General features: G+C 60.1%; 2 non-coding genes across 2 annotated transcripts; both read left to right on the top strand.

Annotated features, from left to right (window-relative positions):
• Nucleotides 1-13640: 13640 nt before the first annotated feature.
• Nucleotides 13641-13759, top strand: LOC131872705 (5S ribosomal RNA). Its single transcript, XR_009370816.1, has one exon. It is a non-coding gene; the product is annotated as a 5S ribosomal RNA (ribosomal RNA).
• A 5916-nt stretch (nucleotides 13760-19675) lies between these two features.
• Nucleotides 19676-19794, top strand: LOC131872704 (5S ribosomal RNA). Its single transcript, XR_009370815.1, has one exon. It is a non-coding gene; the product is annotated as a 5S ribosomal RNA (ribosomal RNA).
• Nucleotides 19795-20000: the final 206 nt, after the last annotated feature.

Here is a 20000-nt window from a genome sequence, read left to right as displayed (position 1 = left end):
CACATGCTCGCGACAGTCCTGCCGTTAGAGAATGCACCGTGCACGCGACCGAGTAAGGCCACTCAGAGACATCCATTTCCCAGGTATATGCCCCCTACGCACTTTTGGTGGCGCAACTCGCACGAACAGTCCCACCTCGACCCCGTATACAAGCTTTTTTGCCTCGAAGAGTTCGTCGGAGACGAAGAAGCAACCTTCAGTGCAACCGTAGCACTCTTTTGTGCAACCGCCCAAACAACGCCCCCTCTACCCTCTGTCGAAACACTCGGCATTGCTGCTCCCTAAGGTGAGCTTCTCCTCATAGGCAATTCCGCTCTTATCCGGTCACGTTTGTGTGCCCGAATTTCGCAAGGCAACCTCCATGGGACATGGAAAAGACTCGAGAAGAGAGCTCGCTCACGGGAGAGAGAAGCCAAGGAGACCACGAGAGTGCTGAGAGTGGGACAGCGCTGAATAGGCGGGAGAAGCCTGCGCGTATAAACGGAGATATATATCCAATTGCAACGAAGGAACGTGCCAAAGATCGAGAACAATGGCAGAAATGCTAGTAACGTGCACTTCGGGACCAACGCATCACCGGAAGACAACCGCCAAACATCGAAAGAGTCGCGATGCTCCGCAACCTACGTGCAAAGCGGTCGCACACCGGGTAAGGGAGTGAGAGCCCCAAACATAGCTGGGCGAGGCGCTCACTCCGCTCTTTAATATCTCGTTAATACCGCCAAGGAAATGGCACAAGCACACACACACAAGCATCCTCGGAAGAGGACAGTTCGAGTGACAGGTCAAATCCAAGAGTTCCGAAGACTACCTCCAGGAACAATCGGGAACAAGACCGATTACAAGTCGTCGAGTCTGTTACTGGGCGAACACGAGATGCGCACAGGAAATCGATCAGCCCTCACAATGGCCCAAGGCCAGAGATCGGACTGCTACGATTTACCCCAACAATCATCGTGCCACTCTTCGCAGAGAGGTGATAGACGCCAACGAGCCCGCGCATAGCAATCGAGGTGTAAAAAGGGCGTTGAAGGCAGGAAGCCTGGACGAAAGAGGCTACGAGGTCACCTCGAAGCGGTCTAAGAATCGGGCGCACTTGGGGCGACTACCAGTGCCAACCCCTTATCCCGCGGTGCGTCCGACACACAGAAATTTCCAAGGCGGCCAAGGAGCCTCCCCGCATAGCAATCGGGGTGTGAGGTTACGGATGCAGCATTGATAGCAATCGAGGTGGGAGGCGAAGGATGCAGAAGTGAGAGCCGAGGGATGTAGCAGAGATAGCAATCGGGGTGTGTGATGCAGAAGAGATAGCAATCGAGGTGTGCGGTGGGAAGGGCCCAGCAGCCAGAATGCATGAAGCGACGGATGAAGCAGTGATGACAACCGGGCTGTGAGGAGAGGAGGGATGCAGCCAAGAAAGCAATCAGGGCTCGAGGCAAGGGATGCATCAAGGATAGCAATCATGTTGTGAGGCGAGATTCCAAAGGCTAAACGTGAGAGGCTGCAGGGTCGACTCAGAGAGGTCTATGCATGTGAGAGGCTGAAAGCAAGGTCAACTCGGAGCGGTCTATGCATCGGGCGCGCTTGGGGCGACTACCAGTGCCAACCCCTTATCCCGCGACGCGTCCGACAAAGAGAACGTTCCAAGGCGGCAGAGGAGGTTACCAGCCGAAGGATGCAGTAGCAATAACAGGTATAGTTCCGCGGCGGCCGAGAAGACTCACCGCATAGGAATCGGGATGCGAGGCGAGGGATGCGGCGGGAAGGCCCCGACGGCTAAACGGAAGAGGCTGCAGGGCCGCCTCGGAATGGTCCAAGCATCGGACGCGATTGGGACGACTACCAGTGCCAACCCCTTATCCCGCGATGCGTCCGATACACAGATAGTTCCAAGGCGGCCGAGGAGCCTCACCGCATATCAATCGGGGTGCGAGGCGAGGGATGGGGCGGGAAGGCCCCAACGGCTAGACGGAAGAGGCTTCAGGGCCACCTCGGAATGCTCCAAGCATCGGACGCGCTTGGGGCGACTACCAGTGCCAACCCCTTATCCCGCGATGCGTCCGATACACAGATGGTTCCAAGGCGGCCGAGGAGCCTCACCGCATAGCAATCGGGGGTGCGAGGCGAGGGATGGGGCGGGAAGGCCCCAACGGCTAGACGGAAGAGGCTTCAGGGCCGCCTCGGAATGGTCCAAGCATCGGACGCGCTTGGGGCGACTACCAGTGACAACCCCTCATCCCGCGATGCGTCCGATACGAAGATGGTTCCAAGGCGGCCGAGGAGCCTCACCGCATAGCAATCGGGGTGCGAGGTGGGGGATGCGGCGAGATGGCCCCAACGGCTAGACGGAAGAGGCCACAGGGCCGCGTCGGAATAGTCCAAGCATCGGACGCGCTTGGGGCGACTACCAGTGACAACCCCTTATCCCGCGATGCGTCCGATACGAAGATAGTTCCAAGGCGGCCGAGGAGCCTCACCGCATAGCAATCCGGGTGCGAGGTGGGGGATGCGGCGAGATGGCCCCAACGGCTAGACGGAAGAGGCTGCAGGGCCGCCTCGGAATAGTCCAAGCATCGGACGCGCTTGGGGCGACTACCAGTGACAACCCCTTATCCCGCGATGCTTCCGATACGAAGACAGTTCCAAGGCGGCCGAGGAGCCTCACCGCATAGCAATGGGGGTGCGAGGTGAGGGATGCGGCGAGATGGCCCCAACGGCTAGACGGAAGAGGCCACAGGGCCGCCTCGGAATAGTCCAAGCATCGGACGCGCTTGGGGCGACTACCAGTGACAACCCCTTATCCCGCGATGCATCCGATACGAAGATAGTTCCCAGGCGGCCGAGGAGCCTCACCGCATAGCAATCGGGGTGCGAGGCGAGGGATGCGGCGAGATGGCCCCAAAGGGTAGACGGAAGAGGCTGCGGGGCCGCCTCGGAATAGTCCAAGCATCGAACGCGCTTGGGGCGACTACCACTGCCAACCCCTTATCCCGCGATGCGTCCGATACACAGATAGTTCCGAGGCGGCCGAGGAGCTGGGGGATGCGGCGAGATGGCCCCAACGGCTAGACGGAAGAGGCTGCAGGGCCGCCTCGGAATAGTCCAAGCATCGGACGCGCTTGGGGCGACTACCAGTGACAACCCCTTATCCCGCGATGCGTCCGATACACAGATAGTTCCGAGGCGGCCAAGGAGCCTCACCGCATAGCAATCGTGGTGCGAGGTGGGGGATGCAGCGAGATGGCCCCAACGGCTAGACGGAAGAGGCTGCAGGGCCGCCTCGGAATGGTCCAAGCATCGGACGCGCTTGGGGCGACTACCACTGCCAACCCCTTATCCCGCGATGCGTCCGATACACAGATAGTTCCAAGGCGGCCGAGGAGCCTCACCGAATAGCAATCGGGGTGCGAGGCGAGGGATGCGGCGAGAAAGCCCCAACGGCTAGAGGGAAGAGGCTTCAGGTCCGCCTCGGAATGGTCCAAGCATCGGACGCGCTTGGGGCGACTACCAGTGACAACCCCTTATCCCGCGACGCGTCCGATACACAGATAGTTCCAAGGCGGCCGAGGAGCCTCACCGCATAGCAATCGGGGTGCGAGGCGAGGGATGCGGCGAGAAGGACCCAACGGCTAGACGGAAGAGGCTTCAGGGCCGCCTCGGAATGGTCCAAGCATCGGACGCGCTTGGGGCGACTACCAGTGACAACCCCTTATCCCGCGACGCGTCCGATACACAGATAGTTCCAAGGCGGCCGAGGAGCCTCACCGCATAGCAATCGGGGTGCGAGGCGAGGGATGCGGCGAGAAGGACCCAACGGCTAGACGGAAGAGGCTTCAGGTCCGCCTCGGAATGGTCCAAGCATCGGACGCGCTTGGGGCGACTACCAGTGACAACCCCTTATCCCACGACGCGTCCGATACACAGATAGTTCCAAGGCGGCCGAGGAGCCTCACCGCATAGCAATCGGGGTGCGAGGCGAGGGATGCGGCGAGAAGGACCCAACGGCTAGACGGAAGAGGCTTCAGGGCCGCCTCGGAATGGTCCAAGCATCGGACGCGCTTGGGGCGACTACCAGTGACAACCCCTTATCCCGCGATGCGTCCGATACACAGATAGTTCCAAGGCGGCCGAGGAGCCTCACCGCATAGCAATCGGGGTGCGAGGCGAGGGATGCGGCGAGAAGGACCCAACGGCTAGACGGAAGAGGCTTCAGGGCCGCCTCGGAATGGTCCAAGCATCGGACGCGCTTGGGGCGACTACCAGTGACAACCCCTTATCCCGCGACGCGTCCGATACACAGATAGTTCCAAGGCGGCCGAGGAGCCTCACCGCATAGCAATCGGGGTGCGAGGCGAGGGATGCGGCAAGAAGGACCCAACGGCTAGACGGAAGAGGCTTCAGGGCCGCCTCGGAATGGTCCAAGCATCGGACGCGCTTGGGGCGACTACCAGTGACAACCCCTTATCCCGCGACGCGTCCGATACACAGATAGTTCCAAGGCGGCCGAGGAGCCTCACCGCATAGCAATCGGGGTGCGAGGCGAGGGATGCGGCGAGAAGGACCCAACGGCTAGACGGAAGAGGCTTCAGGTCCGCCTCGGAATGGTCCAAGCATCGGACGCGCTTGGGGCGACTACCAGTGACAACCCCTTATCCCGCGACGCGTCCGATACACAGATAGTTCCAAGGCGGCCGAGGAGCCTCACCGCATAGCAATCGGGGTGCGAGGCGAGGGATGCGGCGAGAAGGACCCAACGGCTAGACGGAAGAGGCTTCAGGGCCGCCTCGGAATGGTCCAAGCATCGGACGCGCTTGGGGCGACTACCAGTGACAACCCCTTATCCCGCGACGCGTCCGATACACAGATAGTTCCAAGGCGGCCGAGGAGCCTCACCGCATAGCAATCGGGGTGCGAGGCGAGGGATGCGGCGAGAAGGACCCAACGGCTAGACGGAAGAGGCTTCAGGGCCGCCTCGGAATGGTCCAAGCATCGGACGCGCTTGGGGCGACTACCAGTGACAACCCCTTATCCCGCGATGCGTCCGATACACAGATAGTTCCAAGGCGGCCGAGGAGCCTCACCGCATAGCAATCGGGGTGCGAGGCGAGGGATGCGGCGAGAAGGACCCAACGGCTAGACGGAAGAGGCTTCAGGGCCGCCTCGGAATGGTCCAAGCATCGGACGCGCTTGGGGCGACTACCAGTGACAACCCCTTATCCCGCGACGCGTCCGATACACAGATAGTTCCAAGGCGGCCGAGGAGCCTCACCGCATAGCAATCGGGGTGCGAGGCGAGGGATGCGGCGAGAAGGACCCAACGGCTAGACGGAAGAGGCTTCAGGGCCGCCTCGGAATGGTCCAAGCATCGGACGCGCTTGGGGCGACTACCAGTGACAACCCCTTATCCCGCGACGCGTCCGATACACAGATAGTTCCAAGGCGGCCGAGGAGCCTCACCGCATAGCAATCGGGGTGCGAGGCGAGGGATGCGGCGAGAAGGACCCAACGGCTAGACGGAAGAGGCTTCAGGGCCGCCTCGGAATGGTCCAAGCATCGGACGCGCTTGGGGCGACTACCAGTGACAACCCCTTATCCCGCGACGCGTCCGATACACAGATAGTTCCAAGGCGGCCGAGGAGCCTCACCGCATAGCAATCGGGGTGCGAGGCGAGGGATGCGGCGAGAAGGACCCAACGGCTAGACGGAAGAGGCTTCAGGGCCGCCTGGGAATGGTCCATGCATCGCACGCGCTTGGGGCGACTACCAGTGACAACCCCTTATCCCGCGACGCGTCCGATACACAGATAGTTCCAAGGCGGCCGAGGAGCCTCACCGCATAGCAATCGGGTTGCGAGGCGAGGGATGCGGCGAGAAGGACCCAACGGCTAGACGGAAGAGGCTTCAGGGCCGCCTCGGAATGGTCCAAGCATCGGACGCGCTTGGGGCGACTACCAGTGACAACCCCTTATCCCGCGACGCGTCCGATACACAGATAGTTCCAAGGCGGCCGAGGAGCCTCACCGCATAGCAATCGGGGTGCGAGTCGAGGGATGCGGCGAGAAGGACCCAACGGCTAGACGGAAGAGGCTTCAGGGCCGCCTCGGAATGGTCCAAGCATCGGACGCGCTTGGGGCGACTACCAGTGACAACCCCTTATCCCGCGATGCGTCTGATACACAGATAGTTCCAAGGCGGCCGAGGAGCCTCACCGCATAGCAATCGGGGTGCGAGGCAAGGGATGCGGCGAGAAGGACCCAACGGCTAGACGGAAGAGGCTTCAGGGCCGCCTCGGAATGGTCCAAGCATCGGACGCGCTTGGGGCGACTACCGTTGCCAACCCCTTATCCCGCGATGCGTCTGATACACAGATAGTTCCGAGGCGGCCGAGGAGCCTCACCGCATAGCAATCGGGTTGCGAGGCAGATTATTGGGAAGGGAACCCCCTGGGATGCGGCTCAAGCAGTGCCCAAAGGGACTGGAATGCGGAATCACATCGAGAGACCCAAATGCTATACGAGGGCTCAAATCGAATTATCGATTTGGCCACGACATGGACGCATCGGAACGACTACCTTTGCCGAACCACTCGCAATTGCATCCATACCGAAACCAATAGACATTTCCGTTAGAGCCCTCGCATAGCATTCGGGAATCTCGCATGCCCCTCTAAATCGACCAATGCTGGCGCTCAACGAAAATCCGAGCGCTACCACCGTTCGAGCGCCAGCATTGGTCGAGTTAGAGGGGCACGGGGGAGAATGCTCCAGTCAACACCTCCCCTATATAAGTTATTTGTCCGATTCTCGCACAACCGTAGTCTGCCTCGTCGAATCAAACAACGGTCCCAGATTCCGACTTCCGTTCCGTAGAGACCCAAAAGCTAGATGGAGGCTCGCAAGAAAGAGAGTCGGCGCATAGCAATCGGGTTTCTCGAACGTTTAGGGACCGAGCTCACTTGCGGATAGGGCAAAATCCGCCAAGCAACCCAAAAGCTAGACGGGGGCTCGAATCGAATCGCCTAGGCGGCCACAACAACGACGTGTTGGATCGACTACCAGTGCCAAACCATTCAGCAAGACTAGTCTGTGTCGAGGCCGGATAGAGATTCTCAGAGAGCGCCCGTATAGCATTTAGGAGACCTGCCGCGTCCCTCACACTCGACAAATGGTGGTGCACGTTTATAAATCCGAGCGATCCCAACCCTTTCAAGCACCAACATCGGTCGAGATAGAGGGGCACGGAGGGGGCTGCGTGAGACAACACAGTCCCCTATATAAGTTATTTGTCCGATTCTCACACATCCGAAGAATGGTCATCAAATCGGACAACAGCCCAAACTTCCGACTTCCGTCCCAGAAAGCCCAAGAGCTATCTAAAACGTTCATGGCCGGAACTCGATCGCGGCTATACCAGTCCGCCAAGCAACCCAAAAGCTAGACTGGAGCTCTAGTCGAATCACCTCTGTGGCCATTGCAAGGACGTGTTGGAGCGACTACCATTGCCGAACCATTCCGCAGGTCGAGTCCATACCAAGGCCGCATAGAGATTCACGATGAGCTCCTGCATAGCAATCAGGAGACTTGCCGTGTCCATCACAATCGATAAATCCTGGTGCAAGATTTTTGCATCCGAGCGCTCCAACCAGTCGAGCACCAGCATCAATCGACATAAACGGGCACGGGGGGAGGATGCTCGAGAACACTACCTCCCCTATATAAGTTATTTGTCCGATTCTCAAGCAGCCGAAGTCTGGTCATCGAATCGGGTCAAAGACCACAACTTCCGACTTTACCCACAATGCAAGTCATCGAATCGAACATCGGCCCCCGAGTCGGACTCCATGCGTATGTCAGGTCATCGGACCCAAATTCCGCCTTCCTGCGCATGGCGGGCCATCAATATCAACTCGGTCATCGGACCCAAACTCCGCCTTTCTGCGCATGGCACGCCTTCAAATCGGTCATCGGACCCAAATTCCGCCTTCCTGTGCATGGCGGGCCATCAACATCAACTCGGTCATCGGACCCAAATTCCGCCTTTCTGCGCATGGCACGCCATCAACTCGGTCATCGGACCCAAATTCCGCCTTCCTGCGCATGGCAGGTCATCGGACACAAATTCAGACCTCGCCAATATGCCTACGTATCGAATCGGTCATCGGACCCAACTTCCGACTTCATCCATACTGTAGGGTCTTTGAGGTTGGCGCGGTGCGCTCAACCCGGGGAGTCGACCCATCGAAGCATACACCTCCCCTATATAAGCTATTTGTCCGATTCCCACACCTGTGTAGTTTGCACCTCTGACCAGGACATCGACCCCAACTTCCGAACTCGACTGCAACGACGGCACCAGCGCCTTGGTGCGCACCTTGCGACGCACAGTCCCAACATTCGCCTTCCTGCACATGGCAGGTCATCGGACCCAAATTCCGACCTCGCGAGTATGCCTACATATCGAATCGGTCATCGGACACAACTTCCGACTTCATCCATACCGTAGGGTCTTTGAGGTTGGCGCGGTGCGCTCAACCCGGGGAGTCGACCCAACGAAGCATACACCTCCCCTATATAAGCTATTTGTCCGATTCCCACACCTGTGTAGTTTGCACCTCCGATCAGGACATCGACCCCAACTTCCGAACTCGCCTGCAACGACCGAACCAGCGCCTTGGTGCGCACCTTGCAACGCACAGTGCCAACATTCGCCTTCCTGCACATGGCAGGTCATCGGACCCAAATTCCGACCTCGCGAGTATGCCTACATATCGAATCGGTCATCGGACCCAACTTCCGACTTCATCCATACCGTAGGGTCTTTGAGGTTGGCGCGGTGCGCTCAACCCGGGGAGTCGACCCAACGAAGCATACACCTCCCCTATATAAGCTATTTGTCCGATTCCCACACCTGTGTAGCTTGCACCTCCGATCAGGACATCGACCCCAACTTCCGAACTCGACTAAAAAGACCGCACCAGCACCTTGGTGTGCACCTTGCAACGCACAGTGCCAACATTCGCCTTCCTGCACATGGCAGGTCATCGGACCCAAATTCCGACCTCATGAGCATACCTACTAATCGAATCGGTCATCGGACCCAACTTCCGACTTCATCCATACCGTAGGGTCTTTGAGGTTGGCGCGGTGCGCTCAACCTGGGGAGTCGACCCATCGAAGCATACACCTCCCCTATATAAGCTATTTGTCCGATTCCGACACCTGTGTAGTTTGCACCTCCGCTCAGGACATCGACCCCAACTTCCGAACTCGCCTGCAACGACCGAACCAGCGCCTTGGTGCGCACCAAAAGTGCGCACTTTTGGAGGGCACTTTTGTGCGCTCCAAAGGTGCGCACTTTTGGAGGGCACTTTTGTGCGCTCCAAAGGTGCGCACTTTTGGAGGGCACTTTTTGGAGGGCACTTTTGTGCGCTCCAAAGGTGCGCACTTTTGGAGGGCACTTTTTGGAGGGCACTTTTCTGCGCTCCAAAGGTGCGCACTTTTGGAGGGCACTTTTTGGAGGGCACTTTTCTGCGCTCCAAAGGTGCGCACTTTTGGAGGGCACTTTTTGGAGGGCACTTTTCTGCGCTCCAAAGGTGCGCACTTTTGGAGGGCACTTTTTGGAGGGCACTTTTCTGCGCTCCAAAGGTGCGCACTTTTGGAGGGCACTTTTGTGCACTCCAAAGGTGCACACTTTTGGAGGGCACTTTTTGGAGGGCACTTTTCTGCACTCCAAAGGTGCGCACTTTTGGAGGGCACTTTTTGGAGGGCACTTTTGTGCGCTCCAAAGGTGCGCACTTTTGGAGGGCACTTTTTGGAGGGCACTTTTGTGCGCTCCAAAGGTGCGCACTTTTGGAGGGCACTTTTGTGCACTCCAAAGGTGCGCACTTTTGGAGGGCACTTTTCCTGCGCTCCAAAGGTGCACACCTAGGTGAGCACCTTCGACCACACCTTGTAGCACACCAAACTCTGACTTTCGACTTCATCCGCAATGCAGGGTCTTTGAGGTTGGCGCAATGCGCACAACCAGGGGAGTCGACCCATCAAACCCAACACCTCCCCTATATAAGCTATTTGTCTGATTCTCATACATGCGTAGCCTGCAGGAGCAATTAGGACATCGACCCCAACTTTCGGCTTCTAAACGAAAACAAGGTCTTTGAGGTTGGTGTAATGCGAACAACTAGGGGAGTCAACCCATCAAACCCAACACCTCCCCTATATAAGCTATTTGTCTGATTCTCATACATGTGTAGTCTACAGGAGCAATTAGGACATCGACCCCAACTTTTGACTTCTTAACGAAAACAAGGTCTTTGAGGTTGACGTAATGCGCACAACCAGGGGAGTCGACCCATCAAACCCAACACCTCCCCTATATAAGCTATTTGTCCGATTCTCATACATGTGTAGCCTACAGGAGCCATTAGGACATTGACCCCAACTTTTGACTTCTTAACGAAAACAAGGTCTTTGAGGTTGGCGTAATGCGCACAACCAAGGGAGTTGACCCATCAAACCCAACACCTCCCCTATATAAGCTATTTGTCTGATTCTCATACATGTGTAGCCTGCAACAACGATTAGGACATCCACCCCAACTTCTGAATTCGTCTGCGTTGACCGCACCAAAGGTGCACGCCTTGGTGCTCACCAAAATCCGACTTCCGACTTCTTCTGCTATGCGGGGTCTTTGAGGTTGGCGCAGTGCGCACAACCAGGGGAGTCAACCCACCGAATGCAACACCTCCCCTATATAAGCTATTTGTCTGATTCTCATACATGCGTAGACTGCAGCAATGATTAGGACATCCACCCCAACTTTTGACTTCTTAAACAAGACAGGGTCTTTGAAGTTGGTGCAGTGCACACAACCAGGGGAGTCGACCCATCAAACGCAACACCTCCCCTATATAAAGCTATTTGTCCGATTCTCATACGTGTAGTCTGCAGCAGCGATTAGGACATCGACCCCAACTTCCGAATTCGTTTGCATTGACCGCACCAAAGGTGCACGCCTTGGTGTGCACCTTGGAGTGCACTTTGGTGCTCACCTCGGTGCACACTTTGGTGTGCACCTCGGTGTGCACCAAAGGTGCGCACCTTGGAGCGCACCAAAGGTGTACACTTTGGAGCGCACCACATAGGGTCTTTGAGAGGTTGGCGCAGTGCGCACACCAAGGTGGGTGTTGAGGTGCGTGCCGAGGTGGGTGGGTGCTAGGGTGCGCTCCATGGTGGGTGCCAGGGTGGGTGCGTGCTAGGGTGGATTCCAAAGAGGGTCATAGGGTGGGTGCCAAGGTGGGTTGGTGATATAGTGGGTTCAAAGGTGGGTACTAGGGTGGGTTCCAAGGTGGGTCACAAGTTGGGTGCCAGGATGCGTGGGTGTTAGGTTGGGTGCCAAGGTGGGCTCCTGCGTGGGTGGGTGCTAGGGTGGGTTTCAAGGTGGACGCGAGGGCGGGTGCCAAGGTGGGTAACAAGTTGGGTGTTAGGATGGGTGAGTGCTAGAGTGGGTGCCAAGGTGGGTGGGTGCTAAGGTGGATGCCAAGGTGGTTCACAGGGTGGGTGGGTTCTAGGGTGAGTTCCAAGGTGGGTCACAGGTTTAGTGCTAGGGTGCGTGTCAAGGCGGGTGTCGAGGTGCCTGGGTGCTAGGGTGTGGATGCCAATGTGGGTCATAGGGTGGGTACTAGGGTGGGCTGCAATGTGGGTGCCAAGGTGGGTAACATGCTCGGTTGGTTCTAAATTGGGTGTCAGGGTGGGTGTGCACCCACCTTGCCCGAGGTGGGTGCCAAGGTGCCAGTGTGGGTGGGTGCTAAGGTGGATGCCAAGGTGGGTGAGAAGGTGGGTGATAGGTTGAGTGGTAGGATGGGTGGGTGCCAAGATGGGTCACAGGGTGGGTGCAAGGGTGGGTAGGTGCTAGGGTTGGTGTCAGGGTGGGTGGGTGCTAGGTTGGGTTCCAAGGTGGGTGCGAGGGTGAGTGTCAAGGTGGGTCACAGGTTAGGTGCTAGGATGGGTGAGTGCTAGGGTGCAAAGGTGCCAGGGTGGGTGCTAGGATGGGTCGATGCTAGGGTGAGTGGCAAGGTGGGTCCACAAGTGTCAAGGTGGGTGCCGAGGTGGGTGCCAACTTGGGTTCCAAGGTGGGTGCCAAGTGGGCGACTGCTATGGTGGATGCCAAGGTGGGTCACGGGGTGGGTGCCAAGTTGCTAGGTTGTGTTCCAAGGTGGGTGCCAACGTGGCTGCTAGGGTGCGTGGGTTAAAGGGTGTGTCACAACGTGGGTGCCAGGATGGGTGCGCACCCACACTGGCCAAGACGGGTGCAAGGTTGGGTTCCAAGCCCGGTCACAGGCTGGGTGCTAGGATGGGTGGGTGCCAAGGTGGGCACCAGGGTGGGTGCACCCACCCTGGCCAAGGTGGGTCACGGGGTGGGTCCTAGGGTGGGTAACAGGGTGGGTACTAAGGTGCGTGCCAAGGTGGGTCATGGGGTGGGTGCCAAGGTGGGCACCAGGGTGGGTGTGCACCAACCCTAGCCAGGGTAGGTCACGGGGTGGTTGTCGGGGTGGGCGTCAAGGAGCCAAGGTGGGTGGCAAGTAGCCAAGTTGCGTGCCAAGGTGGGTGTCGGGGTGGGTGCCAAGGATCCAAGGTGGGTGCCAAGGAACCAAGGTGGGTGTCTGGGTGGGTGCCGAGGTGGGAGCCAGGGTGGGTCCCAAGGTGAGTGCAAAGGTGGGTGCCAGGGTCAAGGTGAGTGCCAATGTGGGTTCCAAGGTGCCAGGGTCAGGGTGAGTGCCAATGTGGGTTCAAAGGTGCTAAGTTGGGTGCGAGGTTGGGTGCGAGGGTGGGTGGGTGCCAAGGTGTGCTAGGTGGAAGCCCGGGTGGGTCGGCATCCCATGGGTGTCGAGTTGGGTGCCTGATGGGTGCTTCTTGTCAAGTTTTAGTCGTCGGGACTCATTTCGAGCCTTAGAGGTCGTTTCTTGTCCGGTTGCCCTGTCTTCGACCTGGGAACCCAATTTTGGTCCTCGGGTCCCATTTTTTTTTGTCTCGCATCCCACTTTTGGCCTGTGGCCTTTTCGGGGTCGATTCTCGTTTTGGGCATCAGAGCATGTTTCTTCTCCTAAAACCCAATATTTGTTTATTAAGTCTCGGAACACATTTTTGTTCTCGTGGACCCATCATGGGTCTTGGAACGCATTTGTGGTCCTTGGGTCCCATTTTGCATCCCGAAACTTGTGTTTTGGTGCTTGATCCCTATTTTGGGTGCCCACCTTGCACCAAGTGCGCACCCGGGGCAAACCGAGCGCCTTGGTGCACCGGGGCAAGATCGAGCGTGCACCCGAGGCGCCCCGAACATGCACCAAGGTGCACTCGGCCCACATGTGAGCGCAGGTCGTTGCGCCCGAGGTGGTGTGTGGGCACCGCGTTGCAGACGGGACACTGCACGCACACGACGCCCCGTCCAGGTGCACGCACGTAGGCCGGGCCGGGTGCACACCCGACGCCCTAGCAAGGTGCGCGCACCCGGGCAGGGCTCACACTTGGCGAACGGGGCGCACTTCGCGAGGGAGGGTGTGCACCTCGACGGGGGTGGGTGGCCGGGGTGGATTCGCACGTGGGTCGCGGTTTGCTAAGTACACACTGCGACAAGCTCATAACGGGTGCGATCATACCAGCGTTAGTGCACCGGATCCCATCAGAACTCCGCAGTTAAGCGCGCTTGGGCCGGAGTAGTACTGGGATGGGTGACCTCCCGGGAAGTCCCGGTGTTGCACCCTTTCTTAGTTTTTCGCCGGGCGTCGCAATGCTATTTGAATAAACCTTTTGCCCGTTTGCGTTCTCGTCGGGGCCGGGCCGGGCCGGGGTGCGCTGCCCGCACTACCGCGCGCGCGGGGGGCGACACCGAGCGCGCACCCGAGGCGCCCCGAGCACACAGGCCACGGTGCAACCCGGGCGTTGTGCGCGCACCCCGGTGCGCCCGAGGTGCTGCGCGCGCACCCAGGTGAAATCGGTGTGCACCTCGGCCAGTGCGCGCTCGGTCGAGTCGCGCACGTTGGCCAAGGTGCACGGTGATGTTTCTTACTCTAAGGTTCCGCACCAGACGCCCGGGACAGGTGAGCGAAGCTGGGCGGGGCCGGGTGCGCGGCCGGGGCAGGTGCACGCAGCTGGAGAGAGCTTTGGAGCACACCAGAGGTGCGCACCTTGGAGCACACTTCGGAGCGCACCAATGATGCGCTCCATTCAAAAGTTTCCTGAAAAGGCAAAAAAAGTTGAGATTATAGAATTTCCCACTTGAGAGATTGTAAAAAAAAAAAATTTAAAATGAAGGAAACGCGGGTGCCAAGGTGTGCGCGCCCGGGTGCGCAGCCCAGCCAAGGTGTGCGCACCAAGGCGCCCACCCTGGCGAAGGTGCACGCAAGGTGCGCACCCGAGGCAAACCGGACAATTAACCCAACTTTCGACTTCGCGCGCACCTGCGCACCTTGGAGCGCACTTCGGAGCGCTCCTTGTTGCGCACCAATCTTGGGCACCTCGGAGTGCACCATGGCGCCCACCAAGGTGCGCACCCGGGGCAAACCGAGCTCCGACTTCGTGCGCACCTTGGAGCGCACGAAAGGTGCGCACCATGGCGCCCACCAAGGTGCGCAGCCCAGCCAAGGCGTGCGCATCAAGGTGCGCACCCTGGCGAAGGTGCGCACCCGGGGCAAACCGAGCTCCGACTTCGTGCGCACCTTGGAGCGCACAAAGGGTGCACAACCCAGCCAAGGTGTGCGCACCCCGGGCAAACCGAGCTCCGAATCGTGCGCACCTTGGAGCACACTTCGGAGCCCTCCTTGGTGCGCACCGATGTTGCGCACCTCGGAGCGCACCCGGGGAAAACAATGCAATTAACCCGACTTTCGACTTCGTGGGCACCTCGGAGCGCTCTCGGGTTCGCACCTCGGAGCACACCGAGGTGCGCACCTTTGATGCGCTGCCTTCACCAATTTCCAGAAAAGGCAAGAAAACATTGAGAAGGTGTGCGCACCGAGGTGCCCACCCTGGCGAAGGTGCACGCGAGGTGCGCACCCGGGGCAAACCGGGCTCCGACTTCGTGCACGCCATGCTGCGCACCTTGGAGGGCCATGGTGCGCACCTTGGAGCACACTTCGGAGCGCTCAATGGTGCCCAACCCAGCCAAGGTGCCCACCGCGGCGAAGGTGCACGCGAGGTGCGCACCCGGGGCAAACCGGGCTCCGACTTCGTGCACGCCGCACCTTGGAGCACACTTCGGAGCGCTCCTTGGTGCGCACCAGGGCGCGCAACCCAGCCGAGGTGCCCACCCCGGCGAAGGTGCACGCGGGGTGCGCACCCGAGGCAAACCGGGCTCCGACTTCGTGCACGCCATGGTGCCCACCGCGGCGAAGGTGCACGCGAGGTGCGCACCCGGGGCAAACCGGGCTCCGACTTCGTGCACGCCGCACCTTGGAGCACACTTCGGAGCGCTCCTTGGTGCGCACCAGGGCGCGCAACCCAGCCGAGGTGCCCACCCCGGCGAAGGTGCACGCGAGGTGCGCACCCGGGGCAAACCGGGCTCCGACTTCGTGCACGCCATGGTGCCCACCGCGGCGAAGGTGCACGCGAGGTGCGCACCCGGGGCAAACCGGGCTCCGACTTCGTGCACGCCGCACCTTGGAGCACACTTCGGAGCGCTCCTTGGTGCGCACCATGGTGCCCACCAGGGCGCGCAACCCCGCCGAAGGTGCACGCGAGGTGCGCACCCGGGGCAAACCGGGCTCCGACTTCGTGCACGCCGCACCTTGGAGCACACTTCGGAGCGCTCCTTGGTGCGCACCAGGGCGCGCAACCCCGCCGAAGGTGCACGCGAGGTGCGCACCCGGGGCAAACCGGGCTCCGACTTCGTGCACGCCATGGTGCGCACCAGGGTGCCCACCGCGGCGAAGGTGCGCACCCGGGGCAAACCGGGCTCCGACTTCGTGCACGCCGCACCTTGGAGCACACTTCGGAGCGCTCCTTGGTGCGCACCAGGGCGCGCAACCCAGCCGAGGTGCCCACCCCGGCGAAGGTGCACGCGAGGTGCGCACCCGGGGCAAACCGGGCTCCGACTTCGTGCACGCCATGGTGCCCACCGCGGCGAAGGTGCGCACCCGGGGCAAACCGGGCTAGGACTTCGTGCACGCCGCACCTTGGAGCACACTTTGGAGCGCTCCTTGGTGCGCACCATGGTGCCCACCAGGCCGCGCAACCCAGCCAAGGTGTGCGCACCAAGGTGCACGCGAGGTGCGCACCCGGGGCAAACCGGGGTCCGGCTTCGTGCACGCCGCACCTTGGAGCACACATCGGGGCGCTCCCGGGTTCGCACCGGCGTTGCGCACCGTGGTGGGCACCTCGGAGCGCACCGTGGTGGGCACCTCGGAGCACACCAAGGTGGGCAGCGAGGTGCGCACCTTTGATGCGATGCCTTCACTAATTTCCATAAAAGGCAAAAGAAAACGAGATTTTAAAATTTCCGTTTTGAAAGATAGTGAGAAAAAGGGAATGCTGGTGCCATCTTGAGCCCGCCCTGGTGCGCAGCCCAGCCAAGGTGTGCGCACCAAGGTGCCCACCCTGGCGAAGGTGCGCGCCCGGGCAATTAACCCAACTTCCAACTTCGTGCGCGCCAGGGTGGGAGCGCACCCAACAACCGGGCCTGGGAAGAGCCAATGCGAGAAACCCCACCAAACGCTCTGACAAAAAAAGAGGGGGCGCTCCAGTAACCCCGCTTCGGAGCGCACCCTGGGCAAACCCAGCCAGGGTGCCCACCCCGGCCAAGGTGCAGGCGAGGTGCGCACCCGGGGCAAACCGGGCTCCGACAACGTGCACGCCGCACCTTGGAGCACACTTCGTAGCGCTCCCGGGTGCGCACCTCAGAGCACACCAAGGTGGGCAGCGAGGTGCGCACCTTTGATGCGCTGCCTTCACTAATTTCCAGAAAAGGCAAAAAAAAGAGGAGATTTTAAAATTTCCGTTTTGAAAGATAGTGAAAAAAACGGAACGCGGGTGCCATCTTGAGCCCGCCCTGGTGCACAGCCCAGGTAAGGTGCCCACCCTGGCAAAGGTGCGCACCCGGGCAATTAACCCTACTTCCGACTTCGTGCGCGCCAGGGTGGCAACCGGGCCTGGGAAGAGCCAATGCGAGAAACCCCACCAAACGCTCCGACAAAAAAAGAGGCGGCGCTCCAATAACCCCGCTTCGGAGCGCAGCCGGGGCAAACCCAGCCAAGGTGCCCACCCCGACGAAGGTGCACGCGAGGTGCGCACCCGGGGCAAACCGGGCTCCGACAACGTGCACGCAGCACCTTGGAGCACACTTCGAAGCACTCCCGGGTGCCCACCGGCGTTGCGCACCGTGGTGGGCAGCGAGGTGCGCACCTTTGATGCGCTGCCTTCACTAATTTCCAGAAAAGGCAAAAAAAAATGAGATTTTAAAATTTCCGTTTTGAAAGATAGTGAAAAAAACGGAACGCGGGTGCCATCTTGAGCCCGCCCTGGTGCGCAGCCCAGGCAAGGCATGCGCACCAAGGTGCCCACCCGCGGTGCACGCCCGGGGCAAACCGGGCTCCGACTTCGTGCAGGCCGCACCTTGGAGCACACTTCGGAGCGCTCCTTGGTGCGCACCATGGTGCCCACCAGGGCGCACCCGGGGCAAACCGGGCTCCGACTTCGTGCACGCCGCACCTTGGAGCACACATCGGAGCGCTCCCAGGTTCGCACCAGCGTTGCGCACCTTTGATGCGCTGCCTTCACTAATTTCCAGAAAAGGCAAAAAAAAACGATATTTTAAAATTTCCGTTCTGAAAGATAGTGAAAAAAACGGAACGCGGGTGCCATCTTGAGCCCTTCCTGGTGCGCAGCCCAGGCAAGTTGTGCGCACCAAGGTGCCCACCCTGGCGGAGGTGCGCGCCCGGGGCAAACCGGGCTCCGACTTCGTGCACTGCATGGTGCCCACCAAGGCGCGCAACCCAGCCAAGGTGCCCACCGCAGCGAAGGTGCACGCGAGGTGCGCACCCGAGGTGCACACCCGGGGCAAACCGAGCTCCGACTTCGTGCACGCCGCACCTTGGAGCACACTTCAGAGCGCTCCTTGGTGCGCACCAGGGCGCGCAACCCAGCCAAGGTGCTCACCCCGGCGAAGGTGCACGCGAGGTGCGCACCCGGGGCAAGCCGGGCTCGGACTTCGTGCACGCCGCACCTTGGAGCACACATCGGAGCGCTCCCGGGTTCGCACCAGCATTGCGCACCTTTGATGCGCTGCCTTCACTAATTTCCAGAAAAGGCAAAAAAAAAAAAAAAACGAGATTTTAAAATTTCCGTTTTGAAAGATAGTGAAAAAAACGGAACGCGGGTGCCATCTTGAGCCCGCCCTGGTGTGCAGCCCAGGCAAGTTGTGCGCACCAAGGCACCCACCCTGGCCAAGGTGGGTCACGGGGTGGGTCCTAGGGTGGGTAACGGGGTGGGTACTAAGGTGCGTGCCAAGGTGGGTCATGGGGTGGGTGCCAAGGTGGGCACCAGGGTGGGTGTGCACCAACCCTAGCCAGGGTAGGTCACGGGGTGGTTGTCGGGGTGGGCGTCAAGGAGCCAAGGTGGGTGGCAAGTAGCCAAGTTGCGTGCCAAGGTGGGTGTCGGGGTGGGTGCCAAGGATCCAAGGTGGGTGCCAAGGAACCAAGGTGGGTGTCTGGGTGGGTGCCGAGGTGGGAGCCAGGGTGGGTCCCAAGGTGAGTGCAAAGGTGGGTGCCAGGGTCAAGGTGAGTGCCAATGTGGGTTCCAAGGTGCCAGGGTCAGGGTGAGTGCCAATGTGGGTTCAAAGGTGCTAAGTTGGGTGCGAGGTTGGGTGCGAGGGTGGGTGGGTGCCAAGGTGTGCTAGGTGGAAGCCCGGGTGGGTCGGCATCCCATGGGTGTCGAGTTGGGTGCCTGATGGGTGCTTCTTGTCAAGTTTTAGTCGTCGGGACTCATTTCGAGCCTTAGAGGTCGTTTCTTGTCCGGTTGCCCTGTCTTCGACCTGGGAACCCAATTTTGGTCCTCGGGTCCCATTTTTTTTTGTCTCGCATCCCACTTTTGGCCTGTGGCCTTTTCGGGGTCGATTCTCGTTTTGGGCATCAGAGCATGTTTCTTCTCCTAAAACCCAATATTTGTTTATTAAGTCTCGGAACACATTTTTGTTCTCGTGGACCCATCATGGGTCTTGGAACGCATTTGTGGTCCTTGGGTCCCATTTTGCATCCCGAAACTTGTGTTTTGGTGCTTGATCCCTATTTTGGGTGCCCACCTTGCACCAAGTGCGCACCCGGGGCAAACCGAGCGCCTTGGTGCACCGGGGCAAGATCGAGCGTGCACCCGAGGCGCCCCGAACATGCACCAAGGTGCACTCGGCCCACATGTGAGCGCAGGTCGTTGCGCCCGAGGTGGTGTGTGGGCACCGCGTTGCAGACGGGACACTGCACGCACACGACGCCCCGTCCAGGTGCACGCACGTAGGCCGGGCCGGGTGCACACCCGACGCCCTAGCAAGGTGCGCGCACCCGGGCAGGGCTCACACTTGGCGAACGGGGCGCACTTCGCGAGGGAGGGTGTGCACCTCGACGGGGGTGGGTGGCCGGGGTGGATTCGCACGTGGGTCGCGGTTTGCTAAGTACACACTGCGACAAGCTCATAACGGGTGCGATCATACCAGCGTTAGTGCACCGGATCCCATCAGAACTCCGCAGTTAAGCGCGCTTGGGCCGGAGTAGTACTGGGATGGGTGACCTCCCGGGAAGTCCCGGTGTTGCACCCTTTTTTAGTTTTTCGCCGGGCGTCGCAATGCTATTTGAATAAACCTTTTGCCCGTTTGCGTTCTCGTCGGGGCCGGGCCGGGCCGGGGTGCGCTGCCCGCACTACCGCGCGCGCGGGGGGCGACACCGAGCGCGCACCCGAGGCGCCCCGAGCACACAGGCCACGGTGCAACCCGGGCGTTGTGCGCGCACCCCGGTGCGCCCGAGG

This window comes from Cryptomeria japonica, unplaced genomic scaffold (genome assembly GCF_030272615.1).
Source record: "Cryptomeria japonica unplaced genomic scaffold, Sugi_1.0 HiC_scaffold_734, whole genome shotgun sequence".
In the NCBI taxonomy this organism is placed as follows: Eukaryota; Viridiplantae; Streptophyta; class Pinopsida; order Cupressales; family Cupressaceae; genus Cryptomeria; species Cryptomeria japonica.
The sequence above is the reverse complement of the archived record's forward strand: the minus strand, read 5'-3'. Positions and strand labels throughout refer to the sequence as shown.